We start from the raw sequence: 19,906 nt of genomic DNA on the forward strand, positions 1-19,906 counted from the left end.
GCCTGGGCCTCTGTCTTGGAGCCCAAACAATGCCCTGCAGCCCAAAACATGTCAATGATGTGAAACGCACACTCCGGTGTCTACAGATACTGCTTTATGGGAATACAGCCACACCTATTTGCTCACATACTGTCTATGACGCTGAGTCTAAGAGAAGAGATTGGAGTTTAAATACACACCTTAAGCCATTGACTCTGGCTGTTACAAAGTCTGCAGATGTGATCTCGGATCCTGGGATAACTCGATAGTCTTTGCATGGCTGGCTGAGGTCTCTGGAGAGGTCTCTTTCACTAAAGACCGTCTTTTCCACGCTGAAGGCCATTCCTGGTTAGGGGAATGCTCTGCGACACCTGCAGACATGCCTTGTGCTCTGCATGAAGCTGGCACACACTCAGATGAGGCCCGGCTACGGCAGCAGCTGCTCTCTGACAACCTCCGGATGGAACTCAGCAGCAGGGGGTCTTGGGATGAGTGTCTGCTCCCTGCAGGCCAGTCCTGTGCTCCAAGCCTTGAGACTCACTGCCAGTTGCCGTCAGAACGGTGCCTGGTGGAGCATGAAGATCAGGAGGCTCAGCTGCAGGCTGCCTGGCCCGCTGGGGGGTGGAGTGCGAGGGCGGTGGCCCAGCTCAGGCCGTTGCCTGCTTGCCTCACCTCCCAGGGAGGTCTCTGCTCCCTGGGGTGACACACCCCGGCCATCCCCCTGCTGGAGGCGCAGGGCACTGAGGGACCAGCCAGATCTCTGCTCAGCAGGGACCAGTGGTGGCCGAGTGTACCGGGCTCTTGCCAGTGACAGGGAATTGGACAGGGTGACCGGGCTGAGCTGGAGCACCTGCGGGAGAACTGCTCCTGGGGAATCGCTGAGCCAACCACAGCTGAAGAGATGCATGCGCAGTGCGCCAGGGGGAGGGGAGGTGCGGGGCCTGCCCTCTGGCGGCGAGCACCCGGCCAGGGAGGAGATGGGAGGGACGCTGAGGCCGTGCTACCTGACCGGCTGCAGGACAGCTTCCTGCTGAAGGGCACAGGCCAGGCCCTCGCGCAGGCTGCTCCCAGCAGCATCTGCACCCGCACAGAAAGGGGCTCTCACTGCACGGCTCTGCTTACTGGTTCTTTCTGCTGTTTCTCTTTCTGTGAACCTTGACCTTGCTCAGACCAAAGGTACTTCTGGCCCCTGCTGGGGGCAGTTGGGCTGGGGGTGTTCCTGGGCGCAGAGCTCTGCCTCAGCTCCTCCTGGCTCTTTCCCGCCACCTACAGCTCTTCCCAGAAAGCCTCTCGGGCAGTTTGCAGACTGCATTAGGCGGGGCTTGCTCTACATTACAGAGCTTGGCGCCCTGGTTCCATTACTGCTGCCCCCACAGCCCTGGCTCATGTACCGCTCCATCATCTGTGTCCTGGGCATCCCGCCACCATTGTGGCACAATGGGCCCCCGCTAAACACCTGTGGACAAGGTCGGGGTGTCCCTGGGCCCTGGCTGGAGCAGTGTTGTGTCCACCACGCCCTTGACTCTCACCAGGGGCTGTGTCAAGGACACACGCAGGCAGCTGGGCCGGCTCTTCCTCATGGCTGGGCTGTGCAGCCCAGAGCTGGCCTCCAGGCTGCTCCAGTTACAGAGCGCTCGGTCCTATTAAGTTGACACATGGAACCAGTCACGTTGGGTATTTAGTGTCATGGTGGTGGCAGCAGCCTTTGTCCACTTCTACGGGGTCCCCCACCTTCAGGTCTCCCACTAAGGCTGCACTGATGACTCACATATCTGTGCCTCCTTTCTGAAGAAGGGAAACTCCCCAAGTGCCTTAACAGTAACTTCTTACCTGAAGTGAGAGGAAGCATCTGAGGGGTCTGTTTCTAGAAGAACCTCTTAGAGAACCCGGGGCCCGCCAGGCTCCTGCCCAGCTTCCCGCTGCGGCCTGTGGAGAAACTGCCCGTGTCCCCTGCTGCCCCTCCTCAGCAGGCAACGCCATCCCCTGGGCACAGGGGCCTTCGAAGCTCATGTTGGGATTTTACTCTCCTCCAAACGTTTCTGGGGAAAATAATGGGCTGGGCCTTTTTGGACATTCTGTTTCTGGAGCAAAATGTCCCTCTTACCCCCGTCCTTCCTGGGTGACCCGGCTTAGAACAGGCCGCCCATTTGTGGCAGTTTTCAGAGATGATTGTAAACTGGTCTGTTTCTGAGGCTGGATCTGCTGACGGCAGGAAGCACGGAGTCCCCAGCTCCGAGGCAGCCGGCTGGTCATGGAGGTGTGTCCGGGCCTCAGATACCTTGAGTTTTCCTATTTGTCCTTGGGAGAGTGACGTAAGGTTAGAATGGGGAAAGATATTCAACCTTCAATACTAGGTTTTAAAAAGAAATCTGCTGTGTTGCTATGTACCTAGAGGCAAAGATTATGGTGAAACTGAAAGGAAGTACAGAGACAATTGGCATTGGAAGAAGAAAAAGAACAATGCCTGTGACTTGTCCATGTCAGCGTGACATGGTCAGAGACGATGCGAGCCTCAGAGTCCGGCCTAGTGTCAACACCTCGGAGCCAAAGCTCCTGCACAGAGAGCCCACCTGGCCCCACATAGCGGGCCCATCACCACAGGGCTGCGCCTCGCTCAGGGAGCGCCAGCCCCAGGCCCTGGCCTCTCTCTCAGTGCGGCTCTGCCTGACATCACTCCCTGGCCTTTCTCTCCGAAAGTCCTAGCCAGGCACAGGGCCCCAGCACCCTTGGCCCTGAGGCCTCTCTCAGAACATTCGAGAACATGAAGAAGCTACCCTAGAGGACAAGCCCCATAGGGACCCCGGCTCCCTAGTGGACTGGAGGGGCCAGATTTCCAGTCTGTGGCTGAGGTCCACGTGGGCAGCACTGGTGGCTTGCGTCCCCTCCTTAGGCCTAAGCAGTCCTAGCCTTGAGGGGCAGACAGTGAGGGTAAGGGGCTGCCCTCACGCTGAGGATGGCCTGTGACTTATCCACAAAGGGCTCTCTGGGTTTCAGAAAAGTAGTGCTTAACCATGGGCCACTGTTACCAGGCAACCTGGCTGTCCACTGTGACCTGGGTGATATGTCACTCACGGAGCCTAAAGAGGCCACACACAGGAGACCACATGAAGGTGAGATGGTTCACACATGACGGGATCTCGGAGGATCAGAGCTGTGAGATAAGAGCTGGCCCTCCTGCCAGACAGCCAATCCCTCTTTCAGCCTAGACTTGTGGGCACATGGAAGGCTCCCTATGACCTGCTGACAGAGGAAGCAAAGTCGTGGCCTGGCTTACCGGTGACTTTGCATGATGTCAATATCCAACCGGAAACTGGACGGCTGCGCTCCAACGGACCATTCGGGATGTTTGTGAAGGAGAGTGGGTAACGAACCCATCACGATGGGCAGAGATTGGGCCGTTCACCTCCTCATTCACCTTGAAGATCTCCTACCTGCAGACTTTTTCCGTGGCGGTCACCTGAGGGGAAAAAGCATGAGTGAGGATACGATGGCAAAGGAGTTCAAACCCAAGGATGCTATCCTGTGGGTGTTGAGCACAAACTGGAGTGTGCTATGTTGTATTGTGAAGTTGTACAAGTTAGTATAATGTCATTAACCACACGATCCCCCAATATTTAATAATGGGATAATTTTAAAAGAATCTTTGTCAGTCTTCCTCTTGTTTTTGAAAGTAAGAGACATTCCTCTGTTTTCGAATAATGCCAGCATAGTTTTGTTTACTTGCCCCTGTTCATTAAGGACCATGGAAAGCCTCTGTTAAGACTGAGCAGTAGCAGGTGTGCTTAGGGCGTCAGCCATCAGAAAGTTATTGAGGAAGATGGCTAGGAAAATAAAAGACAATCATTAAGAGAAAACAAACACCAAGTTCTATTCCAGAGTCCAATCAAGACAATCTTTAAATATTGGGCTACAGCATCACTAAACAGAGGCGTGAGGATCGCTGTGGCAATCCAATGTTTTTAGTTTGTAGTTTCCATGTCTCTGGTGATGACATAGATGTTCTGAAAAATTTCTGAGTGGTCCGCAACAGCAGACATGGATGTTTTCCTTGATTTATATCCAAGACACCAGATTCAGCTTGAAAATATTCAGGACATGAGAAGATTTATTTTCTCAATGGTTCCAAGCCAAAGATGTGAGAAAACTGGGAAGGTTAATGGTAGAGTTATAACCTACATGGCTATAACCTAATTGGAATAATTCAGAATTGTTCATGGACTGGGAAAATGTGCAAGAGGAAACACACAAGGACGATAATGGCAGTGAGCTCTCCTGCAGCAGCTGCCACCTCGAGTAGACACAAATCCCAGCAGGACACTAAAGGTGAGGGGCAGAGTGCGACCCTTGAGGAAGTGTGCTACCCTTTACAAGAGCCATGTGAATTCTGTGATTTACAGAAGCAGGGAAACATGGATTATGTACGGAAATAATGAATGGTGGAGGGACAATGTTTAAAGAAATATACATTGCGATGAAAGGGAATTTAATAATTTGGGATGACAAGACAGAGATTGTGCATTTATATCTGCAGCTTGGGTCATTATCAAAGTTGTATAAAGTTTATTGAGATGGTGGGCTGAAAAAGGCATCCAAAGATGGGCCAAAAATTGTAACATGGAAATGCCCGCTGGTTCCTGCTCTAATGGAGAAGAAGGAATGCTTTGGTTGGCCCAATGGCTGATAGCCCCTTTTCAAAAAGTTTTATCCGAGTAGCTATCTCTTTGGGGGAAACAATGAACTAGATAATTCAGCGACCACAGGCAAATGGTTATGAACAGAAATTGGTGTCAGAATCCAAAATAATACCTTAGCCCTCACTAAGACTAGGAGCTTTTGAGGGTCAGGTGACCAGTGAATTTTAGCTCAGGTCCATTTTGAAATAGGTCCAAATTTGATCTCACCCATTCTGTGGTTGCTCCTGGTTGTAAAATGCATAACTGAAATACTTACACCAGCGGATTTATCCCACACACTCATCACCGATGAGTCAAGACAACTGTGGAAAGTCTAAACCAATCCATAAGAACTGTCTGTAACTGTGCAAGTATTAAGTTAGAAGCTGTACCATCTGCCTGATGAATATGAGAGATTTGTGCCACCATGAAGGATTTGCAAGATTCAGGAGTGCGGATTTGGGCACATCCTCATTACTCTTTTGGTTTGTCTTGAGAGAAAGAAGGAGGAAGAGGAGGAGGAGGAGGAGGTTGGACAGGAAGCCAGAAAGAGAGGAGGAAAAGATGGAGAGAGTAGAGGAGGAGGAAAGAAGGTTTAGAAGAAATAGAAAGAATAAGAAAAGGATGAGAAGCAAGAGGAGGAGGAGTAGGAGATGGCGAAGAAAGAGAGAGAGGAGAAGACACAACTTGGAAATTGGCAGTGTACTCACCGATTCTTTAACTACAGGAGACCCTATGCTGCTGCTATACCATGTGGTTACTTTGCTTGAGCAACTTCAAAGTCCACATCACCTTGTTCCATATGCACCTACAGTGCAGGCAAATGCCTCCTCCTCGTGTTTCCATAGTTCAATCCAATTTGACTTCTTTCAGGTGGCAAGGTCCCCATACACCTTCATTATCTTCCCTCAGGGATGAGTCATCTCTACAGGCTGAAGGTCCTCACTGCCCTTTTCTTCCACAGGAAATACTTCTGGCTGGTCGGTTACAATGATGACGTTATGCAGAATGGGCCAAGTGAGTGGGACAATACTACTCTAGAGTTATCCACTTTTAGAGTCAGTAGCTGAGGAAGAAATCTGACTGAAATTCAGAATTCTTACTCAGTGAACTATGTTTGTGTCCGGTGCTCTTCTGTGGGGCAGGCAGGTGTCTGAGGTAAACAATGATTGCTGGCATCTGGCCCCACCTGCTACCAAGATGGAGAACCAGCGCCCGGGGGGCCTCTGGATTTTAGAGGCAGATTTCTCCTCAGTTGGGTATATGACTCCATGGAATGACCTGAAAGTTTGTTTCTTTTGAGTTCAACCCGGAGAAAGACAGGCACTGTCACAGGTGCAGGTGGCTGCATGTCCCCCTCCATGCACCGCAGCAGACGTGATGGTCCTCCCAGTGTCCCTGGCAGATGGGGATTGTGGTTGGGACCTTGGGAAGGCCGGTGTGTGAGTCACAGTGCAGGTGCTCAGGATGCCCCACCCACGAGCATATCCTTGTTTACTTACCTTTGGTTCACTCAGGATGAGATGCAGCCTGTGTTTGGACTTGTCAGCAGCAGGTGTGCCGCAGGGTGTTAGCCACCAGACAGTTAATGAGGACTGGTGTCTCTGAAAAGAAGAAAACTAAGAGTTACAAAGCCAATTTCTAACTCCAGAGTCCGCCAAACAAGGCAGTTTATGAATACTGGGTGACAACATCACTAGATGGAGGAGTGAGGACCGCTGTGCCAATCCAATGGCTCTCCTGGCTTCCATTGTGAATGTCTGTGGTGATGACATAGACCATCTGACAAATTTCTGAGTTGTCCACAGCAGCACACATGGATTGTTTACATGACTTATAGCCAAGACTCAGGTTCAGCACAAAGAGCTTCAGGACATGAGTATAGATTTGTGTCAATGATTCCAAGCCAGAAGCGAGAAAAATTGAAAAGGTTCATGGTAGAAAGCTGGCAAATCTGATCGTCAAGGTTCCCTGGGTTGCTGAGAGCTGGGGAAGAGGTAACTAGGGTCCAAGCTGCATAGGTGTCCTGGCTCCCCACGGACCTGTGGGCGGCCATGGCTCCAGCCCCTGGCTGAGTCCATCAGGGCATCGCTGGTGGCTTCCATCCCCATTAGTCAAAAGTCGTCCTAGCCAGAGGGGCAAACATTCCGGGTGAGGGGCTGTCATCACCCTGGGGATGGACGGAGACTTGTCCCACAGGATTTCCTGGGTTACAAAGAACAAATCTTAAACATGGGCCACCAAGTTACCGTGCAACCTGAGCTGTCCATTATGACCTGGGTGTGATGTCACTCACAGAGTCAGTAAGGGCCCTGCACGGAAGACTACATCAATGAGTGTGGGCCATACCTGATCCAACCTGGGCTGTTCAAAGTAGTTACATGAGGTGACGCCTTGGGCCCTAATGTCAAACAAGGAGTCCCTGTCTCTACCTAGACCTGTTCACTCATGGAAAGCTCCCTGTGGCCTGGTGACATTGAAGCAGTCACGGCCTGTCCTCCTGATGGAATTGTCTGATGTTGATGAGTGATGTTATTTCCTTCTGGAATAATATGAGTACATTTCTCTGTACTTACCTTCTCCTCACTAATATCAGCGTGAGCTTCTGTTAGGACTGGGCCGTAGCAGGTAGCTGTGGGGCCTTAGGCATCAGTTCATGAGGAATTGTATCTATAAAAAGAAAAGAAAGGGGATTCCTGAGGATGGCCGCAGCAATGGAGGCACAGAGCGGTGTGGCTGAGGACGGTTTCACCCAGGTCACCCCCAAGGGTGGCCGGAGGGCGAAGAAAAGGCAGGCCGAGGAGCTGTCCGTGGCGGGGGAGGGCGGGATGCGAGCCGCATGGACACTGAGGAGGCCCGGCCGGGCGGCGAAGAGGCCCGTGTTCCCACCCCTCTCCGGGGACGGGTTCCTGGCTGGGAAAGAAACAAGGACAATTCCAGTCCCAGCGAACAGATACACGCCATTGAAAGGGAACTGGATGAAGATATTTACTCCTATCCTAGAACATCATGGACTTCAGATTCCTTTAACTTGAAATCGAGGAATGTAGAAATCAGGACTTGTAAAGAAACCAAGGATGTTAGCACTCTGACAAAAGCCGCCGATTTTGTGAAAGCCTTTGTTCTCGGGTTTCAGGTAGAGGATGCACTTGCTCTCATTAGGTTGGATGACCTCTTCTTAGAGTCCTTGGAAATTACAGATGTGAAGCCTCTAAAGGGAGACCACCTGTCAAGGGCAATAGGGAGAATCGCTGGCAAAGGAGGAAGAACCAAATTCACCACAGAGACTGTGACACGGACGCGGATGGTTCTAGCTGATGTGGAAGTTTATATCCTTGGCTCTTTCCAAAATATCAAGATGGCAAGAACTGCCATTTGCAACCTCATCCTGGGAACTCCTCCATCAAAGGTTTATGGCAATATTCGAGCTGTGGCTAGCAGAGCAGCAGATCGATTCTGATTTCAAATCAGAGACTTTTTCTTGTCTTTGGACTGTAGAGAAAAGCAGCTTACAAGTGGTCCCAAGAAATCATGTGAAGAATTTTTGGTCACTTTAAACCTCAGTCTGTCAGTTCTTAGCCAGAAGCATAAACCCGAAAGGAAAACTGTGATAGTATTCATTCAACAGCTTTGAGGATAATTTAAGTATCAAAATTTCAGACCATTATTATACTTAACCATTAATTACAATTTATCTTATTTTAAGTTACATGCATAATTTCTAGTTCTCTTATTTGGAGGAAATATTATTTTTCTATTTGAATTTGTTTTTAAATTATAGATTTATAAACATTTCTTCCCTATGAGTTGTAATTAAAGAACTATTCCCAGAAAACCTCTCTGAATCATGTCCCTCAATACTGGTGATGTGACTATTTTAGAATCAGGTTATAAGCAGCAGTTTGGCTACACTGTGTGAACCAAAAGGCTAACCTTTCTACCTATTTTGCCACTTGTAAAATTAAAAATTTTTATCACAATAAAAAGAAAAGAAAAGAAAATCATTCATTCAGTGTTAAAAAACAAGTTCTAATCCAGATTCCACTCAAGACACTTAGTAAATATTGGGCTATGCCATGTAACACTAAATGGAGGAGTGGGGGCTGTGGTGGCAATCCAATGGGGTTTCTGAGTTCTCTTTCCATGTCTGGGGTGATGACACAGACATTCTGAAAGTTTTCTGAGTGCTCCAGAACAGTGGACATGGATGGTTTACTTGATTTGTATCCCAGAGATCTAATTAAGCATGAAAAGATTAATTTTGTCACAGGTTTCAAGCCAGATATGAGAAAAACTGGAATGGATCATGGTAGTGTTATAACCCACACAAGAGGAAAGTCGAATAATTCAGAATTTGCCAGGGAACAGAAAATTTTCAAGAGGAAGCAAGCACAACAGAGTAACAAAGACAGTGAGCTCTTCTGCGACAGTTGCTACCTTGATTAGACTCAAATCCCAGCAGGACCCTAAAGGTGAGGGGAGAGTTTGACCTCTGAGGTGGTGTGCTACTCTACGTGACATGTAAATGCCCATTCTCCCTTGTTTTAAATTATGAAGAAGCAGTTCAAAAGTTTATGGCAGTGGTAATGTTGGAGTTGATTGGTAATGTGAGTCCTATTGCCCACTCTGGAGTGCCCACATGGCATACCTTTCACCAATGCACAGCGAACTATATTGATGACTGGAAACAGCATATTTGAAGAGCTGCATGAAGACTCTTCTATGAAAACCAGACCTTGGGAACTGCACCCTCTCAATGGGAAAGTCCAAATGTGATGAGAGACATTGAACCCCAGAGGCAGGGGCACTGGGCCTTTTCCAGTCACTGAACTCACGGTGGATCTGATCAGCCTGAAATACAGCAAATCCAAGCAGGATCTAGTGAGTCTGACTGGCCCTGACGTACAGTGTTGGCTAATGAGTCATCTGTTCCTAGCAGTGGGGAGAGGAAGCTCACTGCATTGTTGCTCCATCTAGTGAAGCAGAAATGTCCCCGTGAGTCCCAGGGCCCAGCAGCCTAGGCCCTGTGCCTAATTCTCTGAGATTCAAAGGAAGCCTTATTGCCTAATACAGGTCAAGTATATGAAAATCAAGCTTTATTGTTCACAGAAAGGATCTATACTAATAGAGCCACAGGTACTTATTTACATAGAGTCAATGACTGATATCTAATAATGAGGAGAGGCTTGGAGTTTCTGCAGAAATCGTAAGCCATTGAGTCTCTGGCTGTTACAGAAACAGCTTGCTGACCTCTGACCTAGAATTCCCTTTATAATCATTAAACAGTTGGTTAAGAATTGTAGAGAGGTCTTTTTCCCTAAAGACAAAAATTTCCATGCTTATTATTCACTAATGCCCCAGTGCACAAATTCATGCACATGGAAAGGAAATGAAGTAGAAGAAATATTTTAATAATGCTATTTGCCCTTTATAATAGAATTGTGAACCAAATTCATGATCAACAATGACAGATGGAAACACTTGTGTGATTGGTGCCAGTTAGAGCTGTATATGTATTGCACATGTGTGAGTCAACTTAGCCTTTATATATAGACTAGGGGCCCAGTGCATGAAGATTCGTGCACGGTGGTGTGGGGGGATCCCTCACCCCAGTGGTTGGCAAACTCATTAGTCAACAGAGCCAAATATCAACAGTACAACGATGGAAATTTCTTTTGAGAGCCAAATTTTTTAAACTTAAACTATATAGGTAGGTACATTGTTATTAACTTAATTAGGGTACTCCTAAGCTGGCCTTTGTTAAAAATGTCCTCAATCTGTAAGGTTGACCCCTTACAACTCTCCCATCCACACTCATCTTGCATATTTGTTTCATCTATCTTTTGTCACCCGCACGCGATTTGTGGACGCGACTAGCACTAACCACTGCACAATGAGACTGCTGACTGACTGGCTCACTCAACTCCTGCATGAATCGTGTGTGCCTCCCCTGTGCTTCGTATCCCGCAGCCCGCCTGCACTGCGTCTCCCGTCGCCCAACCGACCAACAACCCCCACTTCTTCTAATGCCACTTCTTCAAAATAGACTTGCCCAGGCCAAAAACCGACTTCTGTGCATGGGCCACGAAGTTTCAATCGCACTGCACGTGCATGCCCGCTCATGGTATTTTGTGGAAGAGCCACCCTCGAGGGGCCAAAGAGCCGCCGCATGTGGCTTGCGAGCCATGGTTTGCCAACCACTGCCTCAGCCTGACCTGCACCCTCTCCAATCTGGGAGCCCTCAGGGGAGCCCTCTCCAATTCGGGAGTTTCTGTCTGTCTGTGCAATCATATGAACGAATTGTCTGAGACCCCCAACCCAGTTTGGTTTGTTGCTCACAGAATAATAGAGGCATTTTTTTTCTTTGCCTCATTGGTTGTAATTTCCTGGAAGTTTTAGGATATCTTCCCTTGAATTTTTCCTAGACAATCTGACTTTACTTATGTCTTCACCTTTGCTTTCCCTCCATCACCCACCACAACAGTAACTTGCTCCAGGCTCACTTTGCTCTAGTGTCTAGAAGATCTGTCTACCACCAGAACTATGATTCCCAGCATTCTTGGTGCTCTGGGCTTCTGCTTCTGGTCCTGGGGCTGCCATCAGAACTATTCCCAGAATTCCTGGTGCTCCCCACTCTGGGAGTGACCGAGGGAGTCACGGCCCCCCAAGCCTTCAGCTCTCCTGCTCTGCTCTCCGCCTGGCGCCTGTGTATGCAAATTAACCACCATCTTTGTTGGGTTAATTTGCATATTCACCATGATTGGCTGGTGAGCATAGCGAAGGGACGGTCAATTTATATGTTTCTCTTTTATTATATAGGATGCTAGGGGCCGAGTGCCCTCAGCCCTGGACTGCACTCTCTCTAATCTGGGACCCTTCACCTCGAAGGATGTCCTACTGCTGGTTTACAGGGATCGGTCCTAAACTGGCAGTCGTACATCCCTCTCACAATCCGGGACTGCTGGCTCCTAACCACTCACCTGCCTGCCTGCCTGCCGGCCTACTCACCCTCAACTGCCCCCCGCCGCCGGCCTGCTTGCCCCCAAATGCCCCCCGCACCAGCCTGCTCACCCCCACCTTCCCTCCCCACTGGCCTGCTTGCCCCCAACTGACCCCCTGCTGCCCTACTCACTCCAAATTGCCCCTCCACCCCCGCTGTCCTGATCACTTCCAACTGACCCCCACTGATGGCCTGCTCGCCCCCAACTGGCCTCCCTGCTGGTCTGCTTACCCGCAATGGCCCCGTCCCCCATCAGCCTGATCACAAAAAACTGCCATCCCATCCTGGCCTGATCACCCACAACTGCCCTCCCCTCTTGGCCTCTAACCGCCTCTACCTCAGCCCTGCCACCATGGCTTTGTCCAGAACAACGTCTGGAAGGTCTCCTGGAAGGTCTCCCAGTCTAATTAGCATATTACCCTTTTATTAGTACAGATAGAGGCCTGGTGCATGGGTAGGGGTCCTGCTGGGGTGCCTGGCCAGCCTGGGTGAGTGGCTGAGGGCCTTTTTCAGGCTCACCACACCTCCTTCAGTGTGGGGGTACCCACTGGGGTGCCTGGCCAGCCGGTGCGAGGGGCTGATGGCTTTTTGCATGCTGGCCAAGCCCCCCAGTGGGGACCCAAGCTCCCAGCCTCTCCTTTTTTCTTTTTAGCGCCTCCTTGAGTGGAGGCCAGGGCGGGCTGGAAGCAGGTATCTGGATTTATTTATCCTCTATAATTGAAACTTTGTAGCCTTGAGCGGAGCCCAGGGCCTGCCAGGGCAGGCAGAAAGCTTGGCTTCCTCCATCGCCAGGGCAACCCAAGCCTCCTGCTGCTCCAGCTCCATGGCCACTTCCATCTTAGTTGGGTTAACTTGCATACTCATTCCTGATTGGCTGGTGGTGTAGCAGAGTGATGTTAATTTGCAAGTTCCTCCTTTATTAGTGTAGATCAGGGGTGGGCAAACTTTTTGACTCGAGGGCCAGAATGGGTTCTTAAACTGGACCGGAGGGCCGGAACAAAAGCATGGATGGAGTGTTTGTGTGAACTAATATAAATTCAAAGTAAACATCATTACATAAAAGGGTACGGTCTTTTTTGTTTGTTTGTTTTATTCATTTCAAACGGGCCGTAGTTTGCCCACGGCTGGTGTAGATACTAGGGGCCCAGTGCACGAGGCTGCGGTACACACAGGGGTGGGTCTCAGCCCATCCTCCACACCACGGCCCCCTGCCCCCGTCTGCCAGCAACCCTGCTCCCACTGCCACTGCCACTGCTCCAATGAGCTGATGGCGCCAGCCCCACTTGTACCCCCTGAGGGCACAGAGTGATTGGAGTCAGTGCCAGCAGTGGGTGCAAGAGAGGTGGCGCTGTCAGCAGGTGTGAGCAGCAGCTGCTGTCCCAATCGCCCCTCAGGAGCAGGGGGAGGTGGAGAAGCCCTCAGGGACAATCAGAGCTGGCAGCTGCTGCTCACACCTGCTGATGGCGCTGAGCAATCGCGACTGGCACCAGGTACCAGCAGCAGGTGTGAGCGGTGGCTCTGGCGCCAGGTGCTGGTGCAAGCAGGACTGGCGTTGGCAGTGGGTGCGAGTGGCAGCTCTGGCACCAGCAGCAGGTGAGAGCAGGGCAATCTCCGGCAGTGGGTGCGAGAGGTGGCTGCCGGCCCTGATCTCCCATCAGGCGCAGGGGGAGGCAGAGAAGCCGTCAGGTGTCATAGGGGCTGACAGCCAGTACTCACACTTGCTGACCTTGCTGAGCGATCGGGGCCAATGCTGGGCATCAGCAGTCGGTGTGAGCAGTGACTCCGGCACCGGCTGTGGGTGCAACTGGGCCGGTGCCAGCAGCAGGTGCGAGTGCCGGGTGGGACTGTTTTTGCGCAAGAGAAAGAATTTTCAGTAACCACTACAGGCTCGCCCTGATGACAGTGACAGGCACCGTGCCTTGGTCTGGTGCCCCCGCCCTGATGACAGTGACAGGCACCGTGCCTTGGTCTGGTGCCCCCGCCCTGATGACAGTGACAGGCACCGTGCCTTGGTCTGGTGCCCCCGCTCACCTGCTCTACAATTCCGCTGTGGCCTACATCTGCTGTGTTATGCGCACACCCCCGATGGTCAGTGCACATCATAGCGACCAGTTGTTCGTTTGTTCTGCCATTCGGTCTATTTGCATATTAGCCTTTTATTAAATAGGATACTAGAGGTTCGGTGTACGAATTCGTGCACTAGTGGGGTCCCTCTGCCAGGCCTGCAGGATCAGGTAGAAAAAAGCTCTCCTACATTCCCCGAGGAGTCCTGGATTGCAAGAGGGTGCAGGCCAGGCCGAGGGACCCCACCAGTGCACGATTGGGGCCTGGGAGAGACACGGAAGGTTGGTCGGCTGTGGAGGAACCTCAGGAGGGCTCCAGGATGTGTCTGGGCCATCTGGCTCAATCCCGATCTGACGGACCCCAGCAGCAAGCTAACCTATTGGTGGAGCGTCTGCCCCCTGCTGGTCAGTGCACATCATAGGGAGCGGTTGAGCGGCCTTAGCATATCATTAGCATATTAAGCTTTGATTGCTTGAACGGCCAACAGGTCAACCACACACAGCATATTAGGCTTTTATCATATAGGACTAGAGGTCAGATGCACAAAATTCGTGCACGGGGGAGGGGTGTCCCTCAGCCTGGCCTGTGCCCTCTTGCACTCTGGGACTCCTTGGAGGATGCCTGCCTAAGCTGTCAGTTGGACATCTCTCTTGCAGTCTGGGACCCTTCACTCCTTACCGCCCGCCTGCTGTGGAGGTGGGAGAGGCTCCTGCCACAGCCACTGTGCTTGCCAGCCTTGAGCCCAGCTTCTGGCTGAGCGGTGCTCCCCCTGTGGGAACGCACTGACCACCAGGGGGCAGCTCCTGCATTGATTGTCTGCCCTCTGGTGGTCAGTGCACATCATAGCAACCAGTCATTCTGCCGTTTAGTCAATTTGCATATTATTATTTTATTAAATAGGATAGAATAAACTTGCTTAAGTAGACATGCTTTCTGATGTAGGTAAACTTTTTCCAGGCCAGTGAAGCACCCCAACTTCTCTTTCAGGTGATTGTCAGCAACACAGCAGCAAATATCAACACAAAGCAGATCATTATTGTAGATCATGCAGGAAGAACAAAGGGTAAAATATGTAACTGCAGCAGTGTTTGTCTATATTCTGTACAGTGAGAAAACCTGAAGTCATTGTCAAGGTCCACCATTTCTTACTTCTTTTCAATTAGGTAAAATTTCTAAGCTTTTAATTCTCCGTTTTCTGGCTAATGAAAAGAAAATAGTATTCCACCAAGTCTCCTATCTACCTACTCCAGGACTTCTGTGAGGATCAAATGAGATGAGGCATGGGAAAACACTTCACAGATATTTGGTTAAAGTGGGAAATGTTTCAACCTGTGTTTGTGTGCTGAAGAAAATGCAAGGGGCTATTCGTTGCTAGGTAGGGGAAGCTGGGCATTGCTACATGATGTCATTACCCAGCAACCACAGCCACCGTTTCCAGGCTGGGCTGGGCTGTGGGCTGCATTTTGTGCCATGGGGTTTCGGCAGAATCAGCTGAGATTTGGTGAACTGTCACTCCAGCGTGGTGGCAGGGCCTGTGTCCCACTTGGGGGAAGCAAAGTATTGCTTTTTGGGCTCCAGGTCTGCAGTGCCATTTCTTTCTCTTTCTTTTTTTAAAAAAATATATTTTTTATTGATTTCCGAGATGAAAGGAGATAGAGGGGGAGAGATAGAAACAACAATGTGAGACAATCATTAATCGGTTGCCTCTGGCTTGCCCCCTGTTAGGGATTGAGCCTGCAACCCAACCCGGCCATGTACCTTGACTGGGAATTGAACCCGGGACCTCTTGGTCTATGGGACTACGCTCAATCCACTGAGCCACCACAGCCAGGCTCTGCGGTGCCATTTCTTTGTGCACGTCAGGCCAGCTCCTGAGCGCCTACCCCCTTGTGGTCAGTGCGTGTCATAGTACCAGTCGGAAGGTGGGAAGGACATGTAGTATATTAGCCTTTTATATAGATAGATTCTTTATACATTGCTGATTGTAGGAACACTATGGAATGCCTGCAAAACGTTATCATCGTGTGTAAAGTTGGTGCACACTCACATGAAACCATTTCTTTTTATATTTTGCAAATTTTGCATAACAAGCACACTTCTAGCTGTTTCACTGCTGTTTTTGATGTAAGAACACGTTTCTACTTTGCAGTCTCATCTTTGAAGAGCATATATTTTAAAAATATTTTATTGATTTTTTATAGAGAGGAAGGGAGAGGGTTAGAGAGTTAGAAACATTGATGAGAGAGAAACATCGATCAGCTGCCTCCTGCACAGTCCCCACTGGGTATGTGCCCGCAACCAAGGTACATGCCCTTGACCGGAATTAAACCTGGGACCCCTGAGTCCGCAGGCCGACACTCTATCCACTGAGCCAAACCAGTCAGGGCTTTGAGGAACATATTAATCCTCTGATGTTCATATTTAACTGAAATAAAAAAATGAGCCCTGGCCAGTTAACTCAGTGGTTAGAGCATCCACCTGCATACCAAAGGGCCATGAGTTCGATTCCTGGTCAAGGGCACAAACCTCGGTTACAGGATCCCCAGGCCCAGTATGGACGCGTGCCATGTGTCTCTCTCATGCCAATGTTTCTCTCTAGCTCCCTCCCTCCCACTCTCTTTAGAAATCAATGGGGAAAATACTTCCGTGAGGATTTAAAAAATAAATAAATGAGAAGAAAAAGATATGAAACCATCCATTTCCTAGAAGTTGGAAGAGAACATTTGTTCTATGATCTTGAATTTCCGCTTGACTGAGCAATAAACAAACCTGGCCAAGGAACCACTGCCTCCACTCTCAGTGACTAACCAGCCCCGAGGCGTCCCAGGCACAGGACGAAGATACCTTTGGCTCTATGAGGAGGTAGTCACTTCATTCACTAAGCAAACTGGTGAGCGCCTGCTAGAGCGATCCATGTCTTCAACGGGAGAATAGAAGTTTCCAGGACATTTCACAAACACCATTGTCTTCATCTCCTAAGTTCCTGTGGCAGCTACATATGACAGGGAGGCAATGCCAAACAACAATGCCAATGCAGCCCTGACACAGGGACAGAAAAAAGCGCCTGTTCTGAGGGAGAGGCTGGGCACAGGCTCAGGCTGTGGGCCTGACTCTGAGCCACACGCTGCTCCTGGCAGCACTCGCCTCCGGAAGTCACAGCTCACGCTGCTGAGCTTTTAGGATTCAGTCGCTCACCTCGACGTGATTTCTATGAAACTTGCTTCTTAGAGAAATAAAGCTTTGAAAGGTGTGGCACAAAACATGCTCCTAAATATTTGTAAAGGGATGAAGCAAAGCATGAACCTCAGGACCTAAAATGCACGCTCCCCATAAAGGGGACAGTAGTTGTGTCTAGTGTCCTCAGGTTTGCAAAGTGACATGCAGGTGCCTTCACCCCCCACCCCCCAAAGGGAGAGAAGTGCCCCCTCTGAGCGCCTCTGCGGCTATCACCTGGGAAGGCACCAGCTGCTGAGGACAGGTGTCCTGCTCACCATCCACCACCCAGGTCTCAGGGCGAGAATGACCTACCACTGTTCTCTCCCCATACACTTTTGCAAATAATGAATGAACAAATGAGCAAGTGAGTGAAATGAGTGAGCAAATGAATGAGTGCATGAGTGGATGAATGAATGAGTGTGTGAATGAGTGATTGAGTGAATGAGTGAGTGGATGAATGAATGAGTGAGTGGATAAATGAATGATGAGAAGATGAGTGATTTCAGTAGAGATTATAAGACATCGAGTCTCTGGCTGTTACAGGAAAAACGTGCAGATGTGATTCAGGATCTTGGGTTCCTATGATAACCTCTGTATAGCGGCTTAACAACTTTGGAGAGGTCTATTTCACTAAAGAGAATCTTTTCCATGGCAGTAAGTCCTTCGTTAGGCACTCCTGACTGCAGAGCACTGCAGAACATGTGTAATACCGTGTGTGAAGGTGAGCACTCTCCAGGGAAGCCAGTCTTTGTCAGCTGCTGCTGTCTGCACAGGCCCAGGACGGAGCTCAGGCAGAATGGGGCACTGGAATAAGTGCCTGTCCCTGCAGGTGGGCCTGGTGCTCAGATCCGTCAGACACACTGTAGCTGCCATTGGCAACACAAGTACAGAGCTTGTGACTTATCCATGTGCAGAGTGACGTCACTGAAGACTGCTAATGCCGAAATATAAAGTCCTGCCCTGAATGCGTCCCAAACACCACTAGTTTAAGTCTATTTCATGGTCGGTAGTGACACACTGAGGAGACCTCAGCAAAGTATTTCTTTAAAATATATTTTTCTTGATTTCAGAGAGGAAGGGCGAGAGAGAGGGAAACATTGATGAGAGAGAATAAGTGATTGGCTGCCTCCTGCATGCCCCACATTGGGGATCGAGCCCACATCCTGGGCCTGTGTCCTTCACTGGAATCAAACCTGGGACCCTTCAATTGCACGCTGATGCTCTAGTCACTAAGCAAAACTGGCTAGTGCCTCTGCAAAGTTTCTAAGCTGCTATGCAAAGGTTCAAATAGGAATCCTGCCAAGAACAGTCATTTTCCCTCCGTAGAACTTCACTTACAATCCCAAGCAACAGCATGGAAGGAAAGTGATACAGAAATGCCTCCGGAGGTCTGCCTGAGTCTAAACCACGGCAGCTCGCGCAGCACCTCTGAGATGCTCGGAGGCCTGACACGCTGGGTGAGGTCCCTGCTCGGGGACGATGACACTAGAAGTTGTGTGCGGCCTTTCTCTGCTGCTTTGTGCAGTAAAATAATGATGTGCTGGACAACATGGTTCCCACAATGTAATGATAGTGTTTTTCAAAAGTATTATTCACAGAGTAGCACGTCCAAAATCACTGCATTTTTCCTTTCCTCTAGCTTATGAACAACACATTTAGTTTAAAGAGCATCTTCATACAATTGCCTTCCACCAATTTTGTGAGTAAACTGAAGGTCAGTGACTTAGACGTGCATGAGGGGAACAGTCCAGAGCTCAACCCAGGGCTGCTGTGACCAGCCCCTTCCCACCAGGGTGCCTCTACCCACAATTCGCAGTCTCCCACTAACTTCACCACAAGGAAACAAAGAAACCCTTCGGAGAAAATGTGCATCTCAAAATAGCAACTTGAAGAATGTGGTAAAACTAGAAATTCACCCTCCACTTTTCAAAGAGTGAGAGTGAAAAACTTTGAATGTTACCTCTTCTCTAATTGTCTAAACGCCTTCAATGGGGCCCTAGCCAATTACGAAGCAGCACCTGAGATGGACCACTTATTGACAAGAAACCATGGACGTCTATGCCTGATTATAATGCCGCTGCGCACCCCACTGCAGGCAATGGCCACTAAATCACATCCTGGGGCCAATCGGTTAGAGCTCAGCGTCAAATTATATTACAAGCTGTTCATCTCACCCTCCTTTTCTAATTAATTTTCTATAAAAAGAGATGTTTAGCCCTAGCTGTCGAGTAAGACTCCCTCCACGTTCTGCGTGGAGTAGGGTTCGGTATCTGAAAGAGGAGCCGCACAGCAAATGAGAGAAAAAGACACGAGATAATTTTGCAATATTGGGGGACCAGGAGGCAAGTCCTGAAGGACTTCCTCCTTGCTCAGGCCCTCACCAAGCTTTTATTGATCTGGGATGCACCCATAGCATAGCCCTTAGGCAGGTGACCCCCTAGTAACAAGCAGACTAGCCCATCAGCAAGGATTTACATAATAATAAATGGGGGAGTAGTTTCAGCTACCACTGTCTGGACAAACGGAGGTGACGCCTAGCTCTGAGCTTTGCTAGGGCTTCAAAGGCACCCAGCCTTGGGGGGGTGGGGTGGTTCGGGGAGTTCTCTGTCTATGCTTATCAGATAGTGAAGGCAATAAACAGTTTCCCACACCTAGCCAATTTGGTTCATTGGATAGAGCTTCGGCCTGCAGACTAAAGAGTCCCAGGTTTGATTCCTTCAAGGACACAGGTGGGGGTTGTGGGCTCCATCCCCAGTAGGGGGCGTACGGGAGGCAGCTGATCCATGATTCTCTCTCATCTTTGATGTTTCTACTTCTCTCTCCCTCCCCCTACCTTTCAAAAAGCAAATATATGTCACAGACCTTCAGTTTACTCAGAAAAATCACTGGAAGGCAATTTTATATATATACACAGACACAGAGAGAGATGTTCAGAGTCTATTTCCAGCTCTGTGACCAGTGACAGCGTTATCCC

At 49.6% G+C, this 19,906-nt stretch overlaps 1 long non-coding RNA gene and 1 pseudogene across 3 annotated transcripts in view; one reads left to right on the plus strand and one right to left on the minus strand.

Moving 5' to 3' along the window:
* Positions 1 to 79: 79 nt before the first annotated feature.
* The window catches only part of LOC132237573 (uncharacterized), a 20,662-nt gene continuing 835 nt past the window's right edge, over positions 80 to 19,906 (minus strand). Inside the window, exons 3-8 of one of the 3 annotated variants that reach the window (XR_009453560.1) lie at positions 9,301 to 9,503; positions 7,229 to 7,322; positions 6,155 to 6,254; positions 5,363 to 6,077; positions 1,810 to 3,800; positions 80 to 544 (exon numbers count right to left, since the gene is read on the minus strand). This is a non-coding gene — a long non-coding RNA (uncharacterized LOC132237573). Of the gene's footprint in view, positions 545 to 963; positions 3,801 to 5,362; positions 6,078 to 6,154; positions 6,255 to 7,228; positions 7,323 to 9,300; positions 9,504 to 19,906 lie in introns of those variants that run through there. The other 2 variants (XR_009453559.1, XR_009453558.1) reach the window with 2 other exon arrangements.
* LOC132236590 (RNA-binding protein PNO1-like) lies at positions 7,355 to 8,213 on the plus strand (annotated as a pseudogene).

The sequence above is a fragment of the Myotis daubentonii genome, chromosome 6 (genome assembly GCF_963259705.1).
Source record: "Myotis daubentonii chromosome 6, mMyoDau2.1, whole genome shotgun sequence".
Classification (NCBI taxonomy): domain Eukaryota; kingdom Metazoa; phylum Chordata; class Mammalia; order Chiroptera; family Vespertilionidae; genus Myotis; species Myotis daubentonii.